The sequence below is a fragment of the Wasmannia auropunctata genome, unplaced genomic scaffold (genome assembly GCF_000956235.1).
Source record: "Wasmannia auropunctata unplaced genomic scaffold, wasmannia.A_1.0 LD336036.1, whole genome shotgun sequence".
Classification (NCBI taxonomy): domain Eukaryota; kingdom Metazoa; phylum Arthropoda; class Insecta; order Hymenoptera; family Formicidae; genus Wasmannia; species Wasmannia auropunctata.
The window spans coordinates 923,724-948,049 of NW_012026854.1; the positions used below are offsets into that span (position 1 = coordinate 923,724).

Below are 24,326 nucleotides of genomic sequence, written 5' to 3' on the forward strand. Positions count from 1 at the left end.
CAATAAAAACGTGCGCGGTCGCGATTAATGATCGTATTTCGTTCGTGCCTTCCGCCAACAAAGAATCTAAAAATGCGACGTTTAAATGGGAAATATGTACGAGATTATTCATACCATGCCGTGCCGGCTTTAGAAGAAGTGCCTCTAAATCGGGGAAGCGTAGAGAGATTCCGCGTAACACAGCGGAAAATACGTAGCGACGTGGAATCCCGCGTGAAGGGAAACCGAGACTGCCCGGGGTCGTCGTAAATCTTGACGCGGTTTTTCCCCTCCACGATTTTTGGTCACGCGTGCCGAGTTTATGCCCCGAATTAGACGTCGACGGGTGGCTGGAAAGCGGAGCGGAGGGAGAGCATGGCGGAGACGGGCCGAGGTTTGCTCCTACGCGTCCGGGAAAGCACACACCGGGTTTCTTCGAAATCGCCACGCGCCCGCCGGTTTTCCACAACATTGGGAAACGCCATATGGCCGAGGGTGGATTCTCCCTGTGCCATCCTCCCCTCGGTCGTCGCGACAACGATTTCCGTGTCTAGACGACGCACGCAACACGACTTCGCGCGTGGCTGTTGCTTTCATTCGTGCGAGCGTATAGAATGCTTCGTCTCGAGTGCCAGGGTAAATACACGTAATTAAAAAATCTTGAATGTGGAAAAAGAAACTCGCAGCTTCCTTATTAGAACAAGGCAGGTACGATCTCGATGCCAATATCGAGAATATCCATATAATTTAATATAAATACAGAAAAATTTATCAATTTTTATTATACCAAAATCTATTTGTTATTTAATCTATGAAATATAAAAGCCTGAGATTTATCGCAAATATTAACGGAGATTAAAATCGCATTTTAATCTCGTTTAATGCATACACTTCCGTTTTTTGAGCGTTACGAGAATTTAATCTCATTAATGCTCAAGTATTAAAACAAACAATAATATTATATTATAAAGTATTAAAGGCTGTAACAAATAATCTACTGCATTTGATATTTCCGCATGCATAAAATACGCAAAAACATTTTGTATATTTAACATGTTCTTTAATTATCCCGCGATACTAAACAGAACTGCAATAAAATAAATATTCTTTCTTTACTATTACGTTTCGCCCTCACGCGAGTACATGCATTATATGTATATTCAGCCAATACTATAAGATGGCAAAACGTGCCATCTTAAACGCGTTCTAAAAAATTCATGTGATCAATACCAAGCCGACTTTGCCTTCTTCTCCCATCTCATTTTCCTTCTACATAATTTCTTTTTTTAACTTCTTTTCAAGGACGTGTTTTCTCCCTTCTTCTCCTAAGATATTCACTCCCGCAACACGTGTTCTTCGGGACAAAAAAAAATGAAAAAAACTCCGAGACGAGAGAACGACACAAATTAATTTTGACAAATTAAACGGCTCGTGCGACATGTCTTCAAGGAAATAAATAACAAGCCGCATTGGACACAACTCGTTATACGCGTTTAAAAAAAAAACGAAAAACATAGATTTTTATCTACAAACTTCGGAGAATAGTTTTTATAAAGTTACGAAACTTCTATTATCAATTTTATTCTATTTTACAAAATATAGTCATAAACTTTAATTGTAGAGATTTCCAAACTCATATAGAACGTTAATTTTAAAAAATATACCGTGTTTATAATCATTACTATATTTTTGAAATATTAATGTGTAATTAAAATTTTTTAATAACACAGTAAAATTCACGAAATTTATATTACCGTGTTATACATATATCATCATGTAATATAATTATACGTCGCAATTTTCATCATAATCGTTTACGAAACACGTTTACGAAACGTCTGGAGTAAGATAATAGATTAAATGATAAAAAATAAGATGTCTACCCTGCACCGGGCATACCCATTACAGTCGCTGGATTTCGTCACCCTTCTAACGTTTTCACCTCTGATACGATAAGCCGCGCAGCCAGCGTCCGAAGCTATAAAAATATTTTAATAAATAACCAAATGCCTCGGCGCACAGATTTTCAAATCCGCGCGGAATAGAGATACGCGCCGGCTACATCCGCGCGCATCGCGTATGTTGCGTGTATATATCATCTCGCGCGGGTTACAGAATAGCGGGAAAGAATATGCGACTGTGCCCGTGTTAATAATCCCCCGTATTATCCGGCGATTTTTATCCCTCCCGGCGCCGTGGAGAGCGCTCATGGAAACGCGTATTTCATTCGAAACGGTTGACAATAAAGTTCCCAGAAAATAAAACTGTAATTCCCGCAGAAAAATGCGACTCCCTCTAAAAATGCAGCGCGCGCGCCGGCAAACAGAATTTAATTCTAGCACTGCGCGCGCCAGTTTGTTATTAATAATCGTGCGCTCTCTCCCCGATGCCACCGCCGTTCATTTCGCCCGATGTATACACATATATGTAGGGAAAAAGTAATGAAAATCAACTTCGCGGCATGCGGTTCATTACCGTTACAATCAAATATACCGCGGGTAAATCCAACCAGCGGACCTCCGGAAGTACTCGGCGCCGCGCTTTGATCCGACGGGCGCCTCGTTTAAGAAAACACGATTATTATTTCATTGCTACGCACCAATTCGAAATAATGAATACTGAGCCCATTGTGGCCGGCGATTTCGGTGGAAAGCAGCGTCCGCCATAATTTCTGCTTATGTGTATGTTGCGCTATAAGTGAACACAGAATGGCGCACTATTGTTTATGAGTATTTATCCGCGGTGACAAAGCGTTATAAAGGATTTTTCAAAATGTGCAAATACATCGTCGATGATAGCCAGAATATGACGTGAATCAACGAGAAAATTACATCTTACATTACTTCCAACAAAACTTTTTAAACTTGTCATTTATTAACGTCTACAAATGAAATTTGCAACAGACAATTGTCACGTCATGTTCAAATGTAAAACTATATAAAAATACGAAAAACGTACAGATATGTACAATATGTTTTACATAGCTATATAAAAGTTCTATACGACCTTTCTGTTATGTGACGTGCCCACTATATCATCATTTCAAGCTCCTCGCATAATGCGATTCCTCGACGTTTTGTTTCTATTGGGACGAGCTGTGCAGCCGAACGCGAAACCACTATATTTCTTCATGGACCTGTAGTTAAATCGAGGCGAGCGAGGGGATCCTCGGCGCGACCATCGATTATACGCAGATAGTGCAGAACAGGAGGTTGAACGGGGGGGGAAAGAAATTTGTAGCGACGGTAGTACAATGAAAATTTACGCCAATTCGTGCACCTCCTCGTTAAAGCACAAAAACGTCAGTGGACATACGCCGTAAATCTAACGATTGTCCGGCGTTTACAGGGTTAATCGATAACGCGGTTATGAGTCCGCCAGGGTTCCGGTAACGACGGCTTGAACACACGGAACGAACGGCTGGCTTCATCATGTTGCGCACTTACCGCCCCTGTATACTCTGTTAGCGACGTTATTCGATGCTCTATTAAAGAGAAAGATGATACAGCGCCGCAAAAATAGGCAGCGTCACGTTAACAACCCCGACTTTTTGTTGCAACCCTTGTATCTAGTCACCACGGCTTTCCGTGTGACACGAAAAGTAACACGAGAAAAGAGAAAATATTTGTATAATGATTAATACGAAATTCTCTCAAAATTAAATTGGCTTGATATTATTGCAAAAAAAATCAAAATTACAGATGTTCTCTTAAAATCACAGCAATATAACGTGATTATGATTGATGTATAATATTGTGTATAATATTTTGCACGGCACTCTTTCGCAAAAATATAAAATTCCGAGAATGTATTTTTTAAATACTATTTTCATATTTTTTGTGTTATTTCCATTAGTGCAGCAGGGCATCGGCGAAATGTATGTGCGAGAGATTAAATAGGTGGAAAAAAAAAGCGGAACGTTCATCATCGCAATTAAATTGCGAGCCAATTAAGTTAACGACGCTTCAATTACTTTTATTATTTATCCACCGTATATAACCGACTGATAGTTTCGAACTTTGACATTTAATATCATTTAGCGAGTGTGCCGGGAAGCAAAGGGATAGATATTACTCCTCGTCCTTCGTATCTCGTTCGCGGACGCGATTAATAAAGAAGAGTAGTAATGTTAACGTATCCGCGCGTTTACGTTTCTATTTCATTTCGTAATTCGAAACGGAGCGAGAGTGGAAAGGCGCGCGAATAAATGGATATCATCGTTTCATCGCATGTATATATGTGTGTGTTCACGCGCGTGTTGGATAACGTATTGAAAGTACTACGAATACATGCAGCATGCGAACAGAAAAATATTTTACGATCGACGCCATATTTTCGCCGCGGCGTCGATTCAAAACAAAACAGCTCTTCCATCCCAGCTCTGCATTTTTAATTACAATTATGTCAACAGTCTTTATTAGATTCGATTATCTATTCATGTCACTGGTTGACCCTAACTTTCATCACGCGTAAAATGACTTTATTACTTCTTGCCCGTTTCCGCATCTATATTCGTCGCTACTAGGAATTAACGAAGACACGATCGCATTTAATATTAAACATACGTCGAGAATACGGGCCAAGTATCGATACTTTGGTATAAGCATCCCCCAAACGGGATGCGGGATAGCGGCTCGAGACTAACTCTGCTATCGCGGTTGCATCTACACGCAGTTGCGATACTACAACTCTGACATCCCTTGGCTGCATCTCAAGGTCTCTCTCTCTCTCTCTCTCTCTCTCCTTCTCTTCCCCTCTCCTTCTCCTTCTACATCCCGTAGTATAAACCACATGGGTCCAATAAGCTTCCGGGAAGACGGTACGCTAGGCTCTGCGGCGCGGCGCGGTACAGCAGCTCTCGTTTGATCCCGCGATACCACCAGTTTCGAGATCACGGACTAACCGCAGAGAGAATATCGGATAACACCGCGGGTAGGTTTTGCCACCCACGCTTAAGGTGGTGGCTCTCGCTATTACCGGATGGCGGTTTTGGTTACTTGCGGCGCCGTCGCCGCCGATAGGACAGGGGAGAACTGCGGAAGTTTTGCCAATTAAGCAGGGCCATTAAGTCGACCGTTCGGTTCATTAATGAAACATCAAGACGCTTATCGATAGTTTGGGTTGGGTGGGCATACCCCGCGCGCGATCCACACGGTTTTTCGCGGGCTACGCCGATGACGATGCTGAATTCAACGATGCTGATTAAACGGCACAGATCGCCGCCCAAGTCTCGGACTAATGAGGTATTAATGTTGCTTTGTTCCTTCCAGTTAGTATGTTCTTGTTTGCGATACTAAGTTACAACCAACATGATGTAGTACTTGGGGTATCGAGGTAGGATGTAATTTGATGATACCTAATGGTCTACTGCAGCTAAGATAGTACGAAATAAATTTTTAATAATTTAAATAGATACTATGCCGTCTCAATATTTTTGCATCATAAAAAACTCCATCATAGAACTATGTTTTCAAACAAACTAATCTGAGATTCTCAATTAAATCGTGATTTGCAAGTGGCGCGACACATAAACAAATAATAAATTAACTTTCAAGATATATTTATATTAAATTGTCATATCGCAAGACTAGTTTTAGCTGTATTTTTTTTAGCAGAAATACAACTATATGTAAAATGCAACCTCATTATGCGCTTTCGCGTTTAGTAATTCTTATTTCTTGCTCCGCCGCAATGCTGGTTTTCGATAAAAGGCATGTGAAAACGAGTTTATGGTGATATCCGTTATAGTTAGTCGTCTACTTATCCAGTAAAACTTATTCTATATACACGTTGTAGAAACCGCACCGGCGCGGCGGCGCGCCGCATCGCGCCTTAACTCTCCGTAGGAATGATAAAAGTAACGGAAAGTGGAGTGTGACGAAGAAGAAGATCGGATTAAAGGATAAGACGATTCTGGTAAAGTCGTAAGAAAATCAGGGAAGACAGAAACTCCGCGGCGTCCCTTCCTCGCACGAGATAAAAGAACGCGAAGAGAACGAGAAGTATCCCCCCCCTCCCCAAATCGGTCGAGCTGTTAGAGATATAGTTCCGTATGTATATCCTTGCGTATCGTTTTTGATTCGGTCCCTTATCAGGAAGAGATCAAAATGTGCGAGAACCAACGGTAACGGAATGTTGATGGATTTAATTCCATTAGTTCGATGTGAGAGATGTTTATTTTTTCAAATAACTATGAAAAGCTATACCTCACACAAATAAATCCTTGCTTTTGGTTTCACAATATAATTCATACAAATAGGAGTATCGATAACAGAATATCAACGTATTCACGTTCGGTAAACAATATCAATCGGAATTTATAAGTAAACAACAGAATCTATCACATAAAAAACTAATCAATCATGAAAAAAACATTCAGGAATTTTGCAAATTTAAAACATAATCTCTTTAATAATAAATCCAAGTAATTTTTCAGATGAACCATAAAAGTCGTTACAAAGTGAGAAAAATGTGTCTGGAAGAAGCATAAAGAAAAAGCTGTATAAGCGTAAAAAATAAATTTTCAGGTAATTAGGATCCGGAAGGATATACACATCCTCCCCCTACACTTGCGGAATCATTTATACCGAAAGTCTTGTTTGTTTAATAATTACCCCTCGTTCGTCTCTCGTGGAAAATTGACGAAACTCTCGGGGAGTTCCCTGAGAAACTCGGAAAAACGAGGACCATGTAGTCCTTCTTGTTCCAATAAAAAGAATCTAGGAGAACAAGGAAAGTCCGAATCCAATGAGCTTCTTACACGTTAGCACACATACATGCATTGGCCCGAGAGTTATTTCCTCCCACCTTCCCCTATCGGACGGGGATGATCGTCAGGGTCTGCGTGTATATCCTGAAGTCCAGCTGGGGAGATCTTGGAAAACGTCCTCGGCGCGTCCTGAAGCTTAGACAGCACCCTCCTCGCTGTATTTCCTGGTTTGGCGAAAGCGCGCGGCAGTAAATTCACGAAACTGTCGTAGGGGATGAAGGGGGACGAGATAAGGGCGAGAGAAGGGTGCCGACGATAGAGAGAGGTCAAACGAAGACGATCCCGTGTACCGACACCGAAATGGAAGCTCGCAGTGTATCCTCGTTAACACACACGCGGCGCTACTTCCACGGTTTGGTTAGATCCGAGAAACCCTCGCCCTCCGAAAGAGGAATTCGATCGACCCTTTCGTTAGGGTTAGCCGACCGTCTGCGCGCCTCACCTTTCAAGATCACCTCCTCCCCCTCCTCCCCCCGGTCGCGAGTGGAGAATTCTATGGACGAGATTGCGTCTCGTCCGAAGCTTCTGATCCAATATCAGCGACCGAATATATCGATGTTCGTTGGAAATTTTTGGAAAGCTATTGGAGCTCACTGAAATGTTCGATAATCGAGCGACGAAGGATGCTTAAATCTTTCTTCTTTGATCCTCTAAAAGATCGTTAGATTCATTATTCTTGTGGAAAAAACTCAGATTTTTAAATTCGTCTTCAGTTTCATAATTCATATTGCCGAGAAAATTTTTAATTGTCTATACTGTTATTAAAAAATTAAGCTTTTTTTTAACTTTTCCCAGAAAAAAAACATTTATATGAAAATATAAAAGTTATTTAATTAAATTAGACAGTATAAGGCTCAATGTGAAATAAATCAAATAGTAAACAAAATGCTAATATGAGCCGACATAAGATATAAACGGATGTGTATAAAAGTATATTTGTAGCGATCGTGGTACAGAGAGGTGTGCGTCTGCTTTCTGTGCCGAAGAGTTCAAATCCCATCAGAAATATTAGATTTTTATTCGATCGCTACTTCTCGGCAGGCAATGACAAATCATTGATGTGAGAGTGTATATCTTGCCTCTGAGAACTCCTCTAATTAGGCCGTTTGGAACTAGTGTTAAAACTAGATTCCCTTATCTGTGTAAATTGTAAAGCGCACACTACAGAATTTGAGAGGGTCACCACACTTCTGACAAGAAGCAAAAGAATAGGAGAAAAGCATATTAAACAAATAAACACATAAATTACAGATAACTCTTTCTGTTAGAATCACCACACAATTAGTGAGCATAACATTTAAGAGTTTGTCTGTTGTTAATGTGTGTACTATTTTTTAGTTATATACTTTTATACACATTTATATCCTGTGTCTCATATTGGCATTTTTTTTTTAATTATAAAAGTTATTATTATACGAGAAGTCATAGAATTTTTTACAAAAATAAACTGTGCTAAATGTACGTCTTCATTTTCGACAGAGTTCATTTTAGGTTACAAAAAGATTGTGCACTACTTCGAGGAAAAGAACTAGGAAGAGATCACGTTCCGTTAGAGATATTTCGAAATACGATTCGATCCGAAACTGATTAGATGAGTTTCTCGGATAACATTTACGTCAAATAAAACACCTATATCGAACTCGTAATTTAAGAAAGCAAAATATATTCTGCTCAAAATTTTAATCAGATATTTTTCACTTTAACAACCTGTCTACGTATAACGAACTTTCATCAAAGACCGTTTATTTGACAAATAAACTATAAGTTCGTGCTATCTCGAAACTAACTTTACATTGCTTTCAAAATCAACAAATTAAATGAGACTTATTAAGTATAGCTTAGATATAAATGATGAGACATGAAATTAATAACGAGGTTACACATAATATTAATTTAATTCACAGAAGTAAGGGAAACGGTTTTTATATCGGTTCTTCTGTGGATTAAAATAACGCTCTTACTTCATTGATCGAAGACCGAATCAAAATTTGAAGCAGATAAAAAAACATGAAACTGTTCATCTAGAATTTAGATGATAAGAAAATAGATGTCCGATCGCTTAATTCCAGAGCCAGCCGAAGTACAGAAATGAGACATAATGATAACGCGATAGAAGCGCGCGAAAATAAGATCCGAGTAAAAAAAAAAGAAGCAGGATGTAATAATTGCAAAATTAGTAACATCCCGTTGTCGTTCGTCTTTGAAAAAATAACCCATATTTCTTATTTTATTTTCTAGTACTCATATTTAAAAGGGCATTCGGTATTCCTAAGATATCCTGTATAACACGCGAAACTCTCGTGCAAAGAAAATTTCCGTCCTCTCCGTAACTCTCTTCTCGATAGCACAAAGGAATTTTTCGTCAAGGAAACTTCGTGCGATGCACAAATGCATGTCGCCAGCATTCTCTGGTGAATTCTTCTTCTCGAGCATCTCGTGCTCGATCGACGAAGCGCAGCTTAGATCTCGATATCGGGGACAGGCAAAAGAATACGGGGGATATTCTTGAGAATGCGCCAATATAAAACTAATTTAGCGCGGAGTTGCGTATATAATTGACCGAAATGCAAGGTAAATAGCGAATAACGCATAACGTGTGTACATATATGTGAGAGGCACGTGTTTGCCTAAATCTGAGACTCATTTGTACGATATTACCGATTTGTGCTTTAAAATTTGATGAGTGAAAGTAACAGAAATAATTATATCCTTTACTGTTATTATTTTTCTCGTGAGATCGATACAATTTGCGGTATTTCCATCAAGTAAAAAAACCTTGTATTCGCTTTATTATTTCAAGATTGCATTATTGCGTTGTTCCTAAAAAAAAAAAGCGAAAATACAATGTAACCTTAATTGTATTCGTTAACAAGATTAGAAACACGCCCCATGTCCAAGTAATTGCCCATCGGTCGTTTCCTCGAATGTGACCTTACGCTCCCTCTACATTTGTCCCTAAAGTAACAATTTCCTAATTTGCTCGCTAGCCGTAGGGAAAACGCGTTCCAGGTTACAATAAATTCGAGGTATCTCATTTTCTCTACCCGCTCTTGTGTGCGTGTCTAATAAAAGATGCACGAAACGAGGTAGATAGTAATATTATACCAAGGCGCGCAAATATATATATATATATATATATACATTCCCTCTCCCCTCGTTTTATCTGTTATCCACTACTTCACCTACACGTAATCTCAGGATCAAAGTTCACATGGTATATGGTCGATACAAACACGCGTATAGGTGCATTAATAACTCCGCGCTGTGCTGCAGGCGATGATCATCGTCATCATACGTCATCATACGTCGGGAAATTGACAAAGCCACGAGAGCAGCGTGCATTTGATTGTCGTAAAACGCGCAAACTCGCAATTGCCATTCTAATCAAACGTCCTCGATCTGTAATTAGTTAGCCGGGCGGTTTGCAATTCCGACAGTCGAACCGTTCGAGTCGTTATTTATCGCACAGCGATACAATTACACTTCATTGTCGATTCGTAAGATTTTCCTCACTTTTTTTCAAGCGCTTTTAATAATTTATAACAACAGCAATAACGAAGAGAGAAATTCAGAATGTATCGAGTAATGAAAAAGGAAAAAAAAAAGGATAGCGCAAAAAGCACGAGAGGAACTAATTCCATCGAGTGCTCCGATCAACCGTATTTCTAACGATACCATTGAAGTCTCCCCGTCTATCCTCTTTTATCTCTCATCCTATCGCACCGCCTCGCATTGCATTGTCGCCTATACATAGCGATGAGAAAGCGGATGAGTAAGAAAGATAAGAGTAATCCACACAGTGGAAGATGAAAACAGAGAAAAGAGTCAACGTCGAACTGCGAGCTTAATTAGACAAACAGAGAAGCAGAGAGAGAGAGAGAGAAACAATCGAAATGAAAGAGAAAAAAAGTTAAGAAAACTAGCACTCGTCGTGCCATGGGAAGTAGTCGGTCGATAAAAGACGGCGAATCGATTCCACCCTCTTGTAAGCGACGAGACCCCCTTCCTTCTCTCGCCCTCTCGCATATCGGGCGCCTCACGCACGACAGTACCGTTTTCTGCGAAGAGAAGAAAGAAAGGGATGGAAGGGTACACACGACGGGGAGGCGCCGTAAGTCTCGCGTTGCCGCCTCGCATGTTCCAGGATGTTGAATCTTTTATGCCGACGACGCGCTGGCTCACTTATCTATAGTTGATATCGGCTTCGCGCGACAGACGATCTCGAAATTCTACGCTCGAGGACATCGCGAAACTTTACGCAGTTGTTTCTCATATCGAATGTCGTATCAAATAAATTTAAGACCGAGGAAAAATTGCTGTTTTCGCGAAGAATCGGAAGAAAATAAACAACGGAATCACAGTGGAGCTTAAATGCAATGTCTCGAATGTCCGGGCTAATTAGAAAAGACTAATTAAGACTAATTAAAATTATACAGGGGTGAAATATTTGGAATTGAAGAGAAGAATGAAATAGGTGCCGCGCGCCTTCCGGCCGCTGATTTTAATCCGGCGGGCGCGATTTGATCGACGTCTGTCGATAATTGATTGATACAAGGTTGCACACAATTCCCGCGACGATGTCAAATAATTACATAGAATTACGTACGGCTTTCTGGCTACGAAATGATTAATTGCGTCGCCCCGGTATTAGCGTATACGCAGGCTGGCCGTTCTCTATTTCGGCGGCGGGTCACGGCATTTTCGGAAATTGATTAATCGCCGAATAAATGATGAAAGTGAGAAAGAGGGACGCTGCAGGCAGGTCGAGATGCTCTCGTAATTTGTTCGCTCGAACAAGCCGAATACATTCATAACGCGGAACACGGAACCGGGAACATAGTCAAGAACAGCTGTAACAGACAGTAGCCTAGCGTGCACGTGCACGCGAGCTGGTGTTGGATCGACGAGAGAAACGATTTCGGGCCGAATGTGACCTTATTAGAGAGTCTGGATATTGTTAAAAAAAGAGATCTCGCATCACCGATTCCTTGTTCCATAAAATTTAGATGACTACTTGAACATTCGCGATCTAATCTATCCGTCGGTTTTAAAAACGCTGCTTTAAGAATGAGAACTCGCAGAGGGGAAGATCTCGCAAGCCTCGTGTTTCACATGTAAAATTTATAATTAGATAAGAGAGAATCTGAGCATTTTAGAATATTTAAAGGATTAAAGGTTACTTCGTAACTATTATCCTAAATAAGTGAATTACGGTAACAATCTTACGTGTTCTTTTCAGACTCTTTCCTCTTCGTAATGAATATCCCATCAAGAGAATCATTTTGGAGAATAAAAGGGAATCTGTGCTTACCTGTAAGAATAGAGAAAGAATAGAATTAGCAAATAATCGATAAAATGCATCAATACTTAGATTAACTTTTATGGCGGCATTTAAGTTGTAATTAAAAATTCGTTTCGACAAGCGCGAGCTTCGCTCGCTTTTGTAAAGGGGAAAGAGCAGATGCGATCGATTAATTTCTCGATTGTTAACTCGACAATTCTGGAGGCTATAATTTTATCGTTGATCCACAACGCACATCGTACCTCTCACAAAAGTTAAACGCAAGTGTGCGCGTGGATAATCGATTGCTTTCCGATGCTCCTAATAAATGTGCGGGTTTGCTTTGTGCCGAACAAATACACGAACGTGGCACGAGTTACGACACAAACGATCGTTGCGAGTACAATACGTGATCACCGGTATCTGGCGAACGCACGCTCCGATCGGATGTCGAGTTTTGTAATAACAGAGAATTCAATTTGCTCATATGGAAAAGACATGTTCTCCTCCCCCTTCACCCCTCCCTCACTCGATAGATTCTCTTAATATTTTTAAATTTGTTGTTAAAATATAAATAAGCAAGTAACAATTTAAAAAAGCATATGTGATAATAACAAACGATAAATGTATACAACGTATCCTGTAATAAAATATAAATATTAAAAATTTATACACCGAAAATTTAAAATAGAGTCATTTTCATTTGCAATACTGTCAATGTTTAATCGATAAGCGCGTACAATCGAGGTCTATTTTTCGTCGAATAAATATGCAAAACACGATATATCGTTTAAATTCACGAGAGGAACAAGAGTCCGAGAGTCGAGTGCGATAAAAAGTAAAAGAAAGTGTAATAGATCCAAAGTATCAGAAGAAAAAGAAAAGGCGTGTCGTGAAAGAAAAGAGAGAAGGTAGACACATATCACATGTGAGAGCCAGTCTGGTATATCGGTCCATGCGTTCTGTCATACGACTCAAATGTCTCGCTCTAGCGTCCGTCGACGTGCTTGCATTGCGAAGCCCCTCTCTATCTTTCTCACACGCACGTATTGTGGTGTCCATGGAACTTTAAGAGGAAAGGAAGGCTCGAATGGACGAAACAGAATATACTTTCCAGGAGAAAGCATTCTGTCGCGAAGTTAACCTATTCTTTTTTTAATCTTTCGTACTATACTTTTTATAATTGCCGTACCATAAATAATATAATATCATAATGAAGAATAATATTAGAGGTGTGCGAGTAGTTCGAGAATTTCGAATCAACGATGGTTTGATTTTGAATCGATCGCCTATTTTATTTGATTCATTTACATCTCCCGAGCGACCAATTATTCTTATCTAATAAATAAATATTTTTGATATGTAAGTATTTTTATATGTAATGTATTCATATACTTAGATTAATAAAATATTCGAAAGCATTCTAACTATTCGTGTATACATATAATATTAATATTTTCTAGTTCAAAATGTCACATAAGATCATGATCCTTTGTAATGAGATGTAAATCAAAAACAGATCTTCAGTTTGTTTAAATCATTGCGTAAAATAATGTAAATCATAAATTTTGATATTTATTACGTTTTTAAATTAACATATAATGTTAATCTGGAAAAATTTGATTCAGATTCGATTCGATTCGATTCGAAGTGAAAATTTCAGATTCGATTCGACCATGCAAATGCTTGATTCGCACACCTTTAAAGAATATAATCATATTTTACTGCAACGAATGATTTTTTTAGAAAAAAACAAAAAGAGATAGAGAGAAATAGCTGGGAAATATAATATTTATAATACGCAAAATTATTGATACATAAAAATATTCACAGTATCAAGAGTCAATAAAATTTAAAGATGTCTCATAGGTATATGTATCTGCTTAACAAATTTTTAAATAAATAAAATCTAAAAAAAAAATAAATTTTTTTCTATTATAAAATGCAATAAATTAGAGACGATAATACTTCCAATTTTAGCCGACGAAAGAAAAACTAAATAGCATTAAACGCGTAAAAGACTTCCACGTGACCCTCATTAATTAGGGAAACTAAAGATGACCATCTGCTGTCCTTCAAGCGGCGTAGCGTTACTAAAAGTAGACACAAGAGGGAACAAATTCGGCGTAAAGTGACACTAAAAACCGGAAACTTTAAAGAAATTTACTTTAAACTCCCTTTCACGCTTGAGTTAGGTACATATATCTGAAACATCAGAATTATTCACAGATACAATGATAAATAATAAAGTTATAATTTAAAATACCATTTCTTTAATTTTCTTTCTCATTTTTATAATCACAGATAATTAATAACAAAATTTAAGTTATTCAACGGAATTGTACTTGATATATAATTATTATTATAATTATAACTTAAAGCATCTTTATAGATTTAAGTTATTTAATGAACGTTCCACCTTCACGAGAGTTCGATGTGTCGCTATATAGTATTTGATTGCGCAGGATGTAATCGTCGTTCGTGTCACGCAAACTTCATTTCCCGTGGGAGGAAACGGCGGCGGACTCGATGGGCGCGGTCCAGCCTTTGAAACATTCTTAATATAGCTACATATATATAAAGTATATGCTACGTAATTAAGTCCGTAAATCCGTCAGCAGAAAGTCCTTCATCAAGATATATGTTATATTCGCTCATTGTTACGGAATTTATGCGTTGTCTTTGTACCGTAAATCCAACAGTTTACGCCGCTACGGGTCACGTGCAAAAAAAATTAATTTTTAACTAATTGATTATACGAGCTTGCAATTTCAACTCTTCTAATTTTAATTACAATTATATTCTGGAATGTGGACGAAAAAGCTTTCATCAGCGGAGAAGAATTTATTTGATGTTATACGTTGTTTCGGCGTATATTTTATGTCGATGTACATACACAACAACAAAATTTCTGGATAAAAAATATATAAATCATAATATATTATTAAAATTACTGTTTGCTTTAAATTTAATAAATAAGCTATTACATATTATCTAGTTGCATTAGACCAATTACTTTACGTCAAAACAAATTTAATTATATAGCATTTTTAATCATAATTAATCCTTTGGAAGATTGTTTAATCTTTAAATGGAAAACCTATACACACAAAAAAATAATTAAAAAAATACACACTTGAAAATAACACATTTATAATTAAACATTTAAAAAATGTAATGAGAAAAATGTCTCGTAATTAAAAACAATTAAAGGCCTCTATAAATTTTATTAATTTTTGAAACAAAAATTAATGCTTATTAATTACTCTCTCTTTTGATCTATTAAAGTTAACATCGTCGATATTAACATGCAGTTAAAAAAATTGTTGAAACTCAAAAACTAATATTTCGGTTCAAGATTTATATTTATTCCCTCAACAAATCCGTGTAATTAATTCTATGTGCGTGCGCGTTTCGCGGTTAATTCCGCTTTGTCGATCCTTATTCTCTCGCTGATTAAGACGGGCGCCCGTAATTGAGACTTAATTATATCTGCGACGAGTGCGGCTTCCGCGCGCGGCAGGAGAAAATTATAGTAATTTTCGCCCCGCCGTTTCTTCGGTATAACGGACCTTTAAACGTAGCGCCCGATAATTGACAGGACAATCCGACATCGCGTTGATCGAACAAGATCAGGTGGTGTCTTGTTTGTAACTTCGAAAGTGCTTGGATCGAGTGTACGGGAGCCTCGATGGCTTAAATTGGCTTTTATGACGATGATGAAAAATTGTCGGAAGTTTTAAAAACGTAGTTCGGAGAATTTTTCGAATTCTTCTTCCATCGCTGCTAACGAAGACGGGCGGCGCTTTTAATCCGTGTTTGATTACACCGCTGGGAAGTTTGTCGTCCGGAAATAATTACGTGCCATTCTGATCCGTTAAACGTACGAGACGTAACGTTTTACTACGTGCCAACGACAAGTTTAATCCGCGTACTTTTCTGTACAAATTACTTGCCGAGAACATATTTCGTTCATACAATTTACTAATAGAATAGCAATTAACTTGCATTACAGTAATTCAACGGCAAAATTTACCGCTTCACGATTCCTTGACAATCCCAAAGGCGATGTCTTTAATGCCTGCACAAATGTGTCGACGCGGATATAAACACATTAGAAGTACGTTGTCTGACTGGAGGAAAAGCAGATACGCTCGCGCGAGTCGAAAAGCCGGGTGATAAATGTCTAAGCAGGAATGAAGGGCGCCAGAGTGCGTTAAGGGCTTCATCCGTAGTGCCATGTGTACTCTTGAAGTTTATTATTTACTCTTGAAACTGAAATAACATCTAGGCAATTTTTATGTGTAATAACGTAAAGTAATAGTAACAATCAAAAGATACGAGACAATCGTAAGATTATTAACTTTGCGTAATTTAACTTTCACAGAAATGCTGCTTTATAATATACAACAAAATATAAAAAAGTATGATCAACTTTCCTGAAAAGATTTCTTTTTCAAACGTTACCTCTTATCTCTAATTTATATCGGTAAATAATAACAATAATAAATTTCATAAGAGATTCGTAAAGAACAGCGTAATAAATTGGCAGACTATCAATAAGTAAACATAATTTAAGTGATGCTCATGAAATGCACGAGCAGAGTAGAAGAAACCTTCGCGTCGCATCGTACTAAGTTCGCGACGCGGGAAGACCGTAAATATGATTCCGCGCTTCGGTACTTTGCTTTTACGAATGAACGGGCGAGCGGCTATAAAACGACCAACAAAATACCGAATACGAAATACTCGTGAATTTTTCAGCAGCCGGCGTTCCGGGGAAAAATCTCGAATACGTCTCGTCGTAGCTGTATCGCCTAGTCGAATGCGAAATCCTTGTCTCCGCATTTCGTAGGTTGAAACGGGCTCGTAATTATTTACATCATGCATTGTAGACGAAATGGCTTACTTCGATCAATCTTCTTCCGATATTATCGCAAATCATGAAGAAAATTCATATCGATCTTGTAGGATTAGAAAAAAAATTATGTGATATCAATAATTAACTTTAAGACAAATATGTAAAGAAATAATTTTCCCTCAAAGTAATCTAGAAAATGTACTTTGATTGGTTATTGCTACATACTTATAGTATCCATTAAACATTCGTAATTTACGGCGAATGGGAACAATTGCGAATTTTTTCTTCACACATTGCTGTTTACGCAACAGGTGTTCTCATAATTAGATTAAAGATGCACTGAAGAAACATAAGAGTTTAAATATAGGTCTTAAACGAGCGTTTATTTTTGTTTGATTTTCTCTTCGCCGTTTCTATTGTTGACGGTATTTATTTTAGACAAATGAGCAGACGAGAAATGCTCAGAAAAGACGAGTTTTGCATTACGTCAGTTAAAAGTTCATTTCCATTTTCATGCGCTGTATTTTACAATAAAGACCCAAACCTCATTTCGGATCTATCGCACAAATTATTTCCAACATTCTCATTCACTCTTATTTAAACCAGCTGTTGTCGTAAAAAAGTTTGCGTCTATAATAATGTTTTTAAAGTTGTTAGAATTGTAAAAACAAATTCTCCTTTTTACTAAATAAAATCCTCGGAATAAAGCTTTATTTAATGCGTTGTAGACTTTTGGATTTACCTTCGTACGCGTGCTAAACAAATAAAATATTAAACACAACATGCACGGTCTCATTTACATTTGCGTCACGTTGTAGCAACTACTGAAACTTAACGCGTTACTGCTGTTCTTTGTTGGATAATGCAAACGTGTGTGCTACATAATATTGTCTTCTATAACGTAATAAAATTTATTAATCCGCGCCTCGGGTGCGAGCATCGAAAAGTCATTTTACCGTCATTCGATACCGCTCACGAGCTGATAATGCGTATTTTTCGCTTGCGTTCCGATCACAATTTCAGTTAAACTCAACGTAAATATCTCTTCTCTTGTCCTTTACTATTTATTACGCGGCCGCACACAGTCTCCAATTGTTTGCTCTCCATTTAGAAGAATGATTAAAGCGCTGCTATTAAACAACTGAGAACACAATCCTCTCGTATTCTCTATAATTTGTTTGTTTCTCATATTTATTTCTCACGTTTCTGTTTCTCAAGATAACAATATGTTTTTTGCGAAGTGTTTTTTTTTTTTCAAACCTACACCTGTGATTCTGAAATCGCATCTAATTGTAAGATGTAAACACCTCTTAAGCAAATTGCTATTTAACAATCGGACACAGTCGCGCTCTTCGTATGTAAAAATCTCCCTTTTGGATAAATCCAATCGACATCGCTTTCAAATCGCTCAGTATTTTTAGAAAAGCGAATTCTTCTCGCGACGACGATTAAACGCTCTTAAAATTCTCTTTCGTCCCCCTTTCTCGTCCCCGTTTGTATCTATCGCGCCGTTAGCTTTTACAGCAAGAGTGATATAACGCGCGCATCATCTTTCTCGCACCGTCTCGGTGTGTTTTAGTCGTCGCCTAAAAAAGATTTTCATTTTCCGCCGAGTAGCTCGACGCCGCTTGTCGCTCGTTAGCGGGCTTACGCCCTCGTGAAAACCTTCGTTTTATACCCACGCCCTTCGCGCGTCGCACCGAAATCGTGTTACTTTCCGCTCAAGAGCTCGCTGCGACGAGAAGAGACCTTAAGGTAAACCCTGAAGAACGTCCCGCACCGTTCTACTCATTTCACCCTTAGGAAATCGTACCCGAAGAATAAAGAGGAACAAACGAGACATTGTGTATGTTCCTCGCGCCTTCAATTCGCTCGGCTGTACAACCAAAGTTGCGTTTATTGGCTTCTCTCGCGTCTAATCTCGATGATTAAGCCGCGCTTATCTGTGCCGGCGAAGGGTATTAACATTTAATTAACAATATAATTTTGTGCTACAAAATTTTCGACGGAAAAAAATTAAAAAATAAAGGAAACAATGTTCTTTTTACACTAACCGTATAGGATGGAATTTCAGTAGATATTATATGCAAATTGTATGCTGTGCAAATTTTAATTTTCTACTCAGTTTTCTGTAACGAATAATTTCATATTATTATTTAAACTTTGCAACTACCAATTATCGAGAATCGACTACCAAACGTCAATAAACAACCGCCAAATGAATGTTTACAGTTATGATTACTTATATGCACTCTGAAAAGCCATATTTTGCGAAAGTAGAGGCAAACTTCACGCGCGTATGTCTTTTTTCATATTATTATTTACAACTTTGACTACCCATCATCGGGAATGAACCAAATACTACCAAACGACCCCCAATCGAGTGATAATGGTCGTTAGGGGATTTTCAATAGTGGAAGGAGGAGGGCGGGCAACTTCACACAGCTCGAATAATCCACATTCGTCGTTTTATCCATTTGAGAAGCAATTTCCTACTTCTTCCATTTTTGAGTCTCTGCTCAGCGGATAAAATAGTATAGAGGAAACGGGACGCGGTTTCCTGGGATTTAGCAGACGTTAAATAATGAGGCCAATAATGGAGTATAATAATGATTGCGCGATCAGATTATCGAAATTGGAAGGATGCCAAAAGGGCAGCCAAAAGGGTGGCTAGCCCGTCTATTTGCCGGGGCGCACGCTGCAAGTTTGCAATGCCACAATCTCGATGGACGGCTCGACGAGTCGGTGCGAATACTGCGTTACATTTACAAACAGCCGGATTTATCCTTCGCGTTTTAATGTTTATTTGCGCTTTTAGCGGATCGGCACGTTTTGCGGCGGATATTCGTTTGATCCTCGCCTGGCTCTGACGCTTTCCCCGACTCAAACTCTCGTCGATGTAGCCGTAAAACACAGGTGAATCCCGCGATTAACTGTCCGCATTCCATTTAATCCTTCCGTTTTCGCAGTGTTCCCAAATTAATATCCATTCATCCGTCTATAATTTTTCAATAAAGTCAAGAATAGCGGATATTGAGCGGTAAACTCGATACGATAAAACAATTTTCCACAAATCGACAGATTATTTTTTAACCATTTTGTGATTGCTAAATAAATCGATGCTAAATAAATGCTTATGCGAGGTCAAAAGTTCCAAATCATTTTTTATTACAATAATTTTTATTATATAATCCTGTTAATCGTAATCGACAATTATATCCCTCGAGACTGTGTGGCCCACACTTTTCAAACATGATGATTCACGTCCCAATAAATAGTGGCAATCGATAACGCGTCGAAAGGCGAAGATACCTAACGATGCCACTGCTCTCATTTTATCGGAATAGCGTACACGACAAATTCGCACAGTAGATGCGTATCGCGCGCGGCCAAAGGTTAATAACGTCGTCGGTCATTTGGTGTTCGCGAGTGCGCCTTTGCTCGCCGGTGCAGCCGCGGGGCCGACGCCGGCCCTCCCATGGGCATACGAAGTTTGCAGACAATACGCCTATTTCCCTAAAGGCCCATTTCATGTCGCCGCGCGCGAAATTGACGTCTGCGGATGTGCATTATAAGGGGGCGCCCGGAGGGCGACAACGCGCGGCGGCTGACATGGGTGCCGTTATACCTATACGCCTATACACACGTATCTATCTTGCTTGTACGTCATAATTCAGCTAAACGGGCAACGGCATGTTGCACATGTGGCGAGGGATAGACGGACTGTGTTTGCGACAGAGGCTCTCTCTCTCTCCCTTTCTACGAGAAAGACGCGCGTACACGCGCGCGGGTTATCCGGGGAGGAAGATCCGCCAGCAACAATAGCGACCCGGTCCAATCACCCCCCGTTAAGCCTGTCGCTTACGTTGCGCCCACTTGAATAAACATCAATTTGATATCGCTGGATATTGCGTCATCTCGTGCACGCACATTCGGCCGCGGCGGGAGAGTCGCTGCACGCATAAATACCGCACACGCCCACACACACACACCTGTGCGTTGCATGCAGCTGTATTAGTTGCGATTGCCCACGGCCGCGTAAATATACCTCTCAATGGATCCAAACTCCCCTTCCTTCGGTGCGTTATTTTCTAGTAGCTGCTTTGTTGTTCCGTTTCGTTATCGCCCGTACATGAGCTCCATTAGCGGAGTACACCGTTGCTGTTATCGCGACGAGAAATGAATGCGGGATTCGCGCGGTTGCATTCAACGCGAACCGCTTTGCCCGGCTTTTCGCGCGATTTTACGTTATCGCGCCGGTTTACCGCCGTCGAGCTGATCAATTCGTTGAATGTACGACGGGTCTCCCGCGCGGCGTTCGTTCGCGAAGGAGAAAAAGAGAGACCGATCGACACGTAAATCGTTCGTGTGTGCATATCTTGTTGAAAGCGTATCCGACTTTTCCGCCGATCGTGATGGATTGAAATACTTAACTTTTCATTAAATCAGACTCTTCGTATTTGGTAAGATTTATCTAAGCAAGCGATATTTCACGATATGTAACATTACTTCGACTGTAATCTTTGGAATATACGGTAATATTACGTACATATTACGAATTCTGAAGAAAAAAAGTAACTTGATGGAATAAATGGCTTAAGTAGGATATTAATGCGCGGTGCACTTACAGTATATTACAAGTACGTTGCAATATTCTATTACTATTATTGCGTGTATATTACGAATCAACTACGGCGATTATTGCGTATTGCAGTTGCAGTGGAGCTCTGTGAGCTCATTCAACCGATAAGCATTATGCGTGGATGCAGCTCATTTATTGCTATTGCGGTATTTTAACACGAGATTTGAATCAAATTTATTAAGTTTATATTAGATGAAAATGCAAACCGACAGGATTTATGCAAACCTAAAATAATTATAGTTGCGCCATAATTACTATTAGTTAATTCCATTTTTGTTAAATTATTTTGAGATTTAAGTTTTGTAAAAGAACGATTTAATTTCAAATAATCAAATTAGTAATAAGAAAAAATGTCAAAAGAGATGAAATCATTACCTTTAATAAAAAAAAACAATTTTATTCCTATTTAGGCAATAATTTAAAACTCGCATATATATATTTATTTGAAAGAAGCATTTTATACACGAAGCAGATTCGTTGATTTTTCGCATAAGTGTTCTACAATCCAGAGATAAAATTTGCATGGATGTAAAATCATATTCTTTTCTTATATGCTATTCTATGATAAAACAAATGAAGCGAAAAGTTAAAAAAAAAGTGAACACTTTCAGCTTGGAGATTCTCGCCCAACGAAATACGTAGAAATTCGTGGAACAAAAACACACTAAAATAGAAATCCGAATCCTCAAAAATTCTGCGCTCGGCGACATGATACGGTGAAAATCGTCAGTGGCGCGATGAAAATTTAACTCAACTTCATTTTCAGCCGAGAGACATTCTGTCGTACTGTCTAGTAGAATTTCGTGAAATTCGCGCAGCTACGAATTCCGCTTAGCGAGCGAAATTATTAGAGCGCGTGGTAATCAGCGGAAATTTATATAGACGACCCGTACGTCGCCGTTAAATATAATATTATGAAGTCGCGACCGCGGTCTCGGGGCTCTTGAACGAGAATATCTTTCTGAAAAATCACGATCGCGTGATTATGCAACTGAACCCGGGACTCTTACAGAGAGAGGAAAAAGTATGCATCCGTTTCTGAAATTATGCAGCGACTTTCTTACAGGAAAAGCTTATTAACTTTGCCAGTTTTACTCCGAAATACCACTAAATTGTATAAGAAGATTATTTAAATGCTCTATCTCGATTATATTTTAAAGAATATATAATAATATATAGGTATAAATATAATATTCATTCATATATGTAGATCTTTGTACACATATATACATTATAGCTTTTTGAAATTATAACACATAAAGCTATTTGTATTGTACCTAATGTGGATTCACAAAAACTAATCTTATCAGTTGCAACACGAGATAAATTTTCCACGTATATAAATGCATATATATATATGTATATATATGTCGATATTATTAACGTACTCTTCACGCGGCTTGTGAGATGAGGAAGCATCGTACCGCACGGTGGCTTTATTCCACGCTCGAAATACGGAGAGAATCGCGAATTCCGCTGAGCGGTCGCAAGGAATAATTGGGCCGAGCAACGGCAATAATAATGCGCGATAGAATAATTGATACGCGTGCCGTCGAATGAAATGCCGCGTTATGAAAGTGCGCGTATTCTCGTGCTCTCACCGGATAAATCGCCGTTCTCACGTACATGGATCTGGACGTTGAGAGTTGCGGAATAATCGCTCCAGCGGCTCGAGCGTAAAACGCCACCGCCGCACTCTCCGATTGTAATAATTTGGCGAGGAAGAGGGGAAAAAAGAGAAGAAATAATGCAGTCGCTCCATATACGTGAAATATCGAATCGTACGCACTCTGGAGGAGGTATTATATCACGGCGGCGCGGTGAATAACAATTAAAAAAAAAAGAGAAAAAAAGAAACGTACCCGCATAAACCGCGCGACGGCAGATACGAGCGTTTTGTTTTCGGTTGCGAATGAACGATGAAATCATCAACGATATACCCGCAAATGTATGGGAAAAGTGCCATATGTGCATGTGTGTATGTGTATGCGCGCGAACACGACCTGTAAAAATTTATCGCCTACCATGCACTCGTAACAATTTCATCATCGTTTTCACGATTTCGACATCACACGTGTGGTCGCTGTTGTATAGTTTAAATAATTTTTAAACGCCAATTCCGACAATTTACATCATCTGTTGATCATAGTATCAATCATGTATCTAATAATGATCGTGTGTTATATGGAAAGAATCATAATGCAATACTTACAGTTTATCTAAGTAAATTATCTTATAATAAGTTTATCTAAGTAAATTATCTTATAATAAATAATCAAAATTGTACGAAAGACGACTTTTAAATATGGTCGTATTATAGGCAAAGAATAAATGCAAGCGTTATTAGTAATAGAAGAACAATAGATATAAAATATTTGTTAATAAACAAGAAAGCTAACAGCCTTTCAATCCACGAAGAATAAAATATTTCTCACACCGACGAACGGGACGAATGGGATGTACGACGGGATGGAAGAGATGATTTAGTTACATCTCAATATTGCGCTCGGGAGGAATGGAGGGATCTCGTTCGTGAGCGGTCAACCACCAAATAATAATCCGCGATCGGCTGCCGCGTTCTCGCGCGAACGTTTGTGCGCGAGATATTCGCCCTGACCTCTCTGGCAACGCGATCGAAGCGGATGGAAATTTAATTCCCCGGAGAGGACGGTCGAGTATCGCGGGACCGAACAGAGTACGCGAAGTCGCGGAATTGAATTTTGAAGGGTTCTATATATATATATATATATATATACATATATTATATTATATTATATATTTTATATATATATAT

At 38.8% G+C, this 24,326-nt stretch overlaps 1 protein-coding gene and 1 long non-coding RNA gene across 2 annotated transcripts in view; one reads left to right on the plus strand and one right to left on the minus strand.

Annotated features, from left to right (window-relative positions):
* The window catches only part of LOC105452206 (protein rhomboid), a 374,736-nt gene that overhangs the window by 73,477 nt on the left and 276,933 nt on the right, over positions 1-24,326 (minus strand). The window lies entirely within an intron of this gene.
* Positions 14,119-14,978, plus strand: LOC105452205. Its single transcript, XR_974695.1, has 2 exons — positions 14,119-14,224; positions 14,495-14,978. It is a non-coding gene; the product is annotated as an uncharacterized LOC105452205 (long non-coding RNA).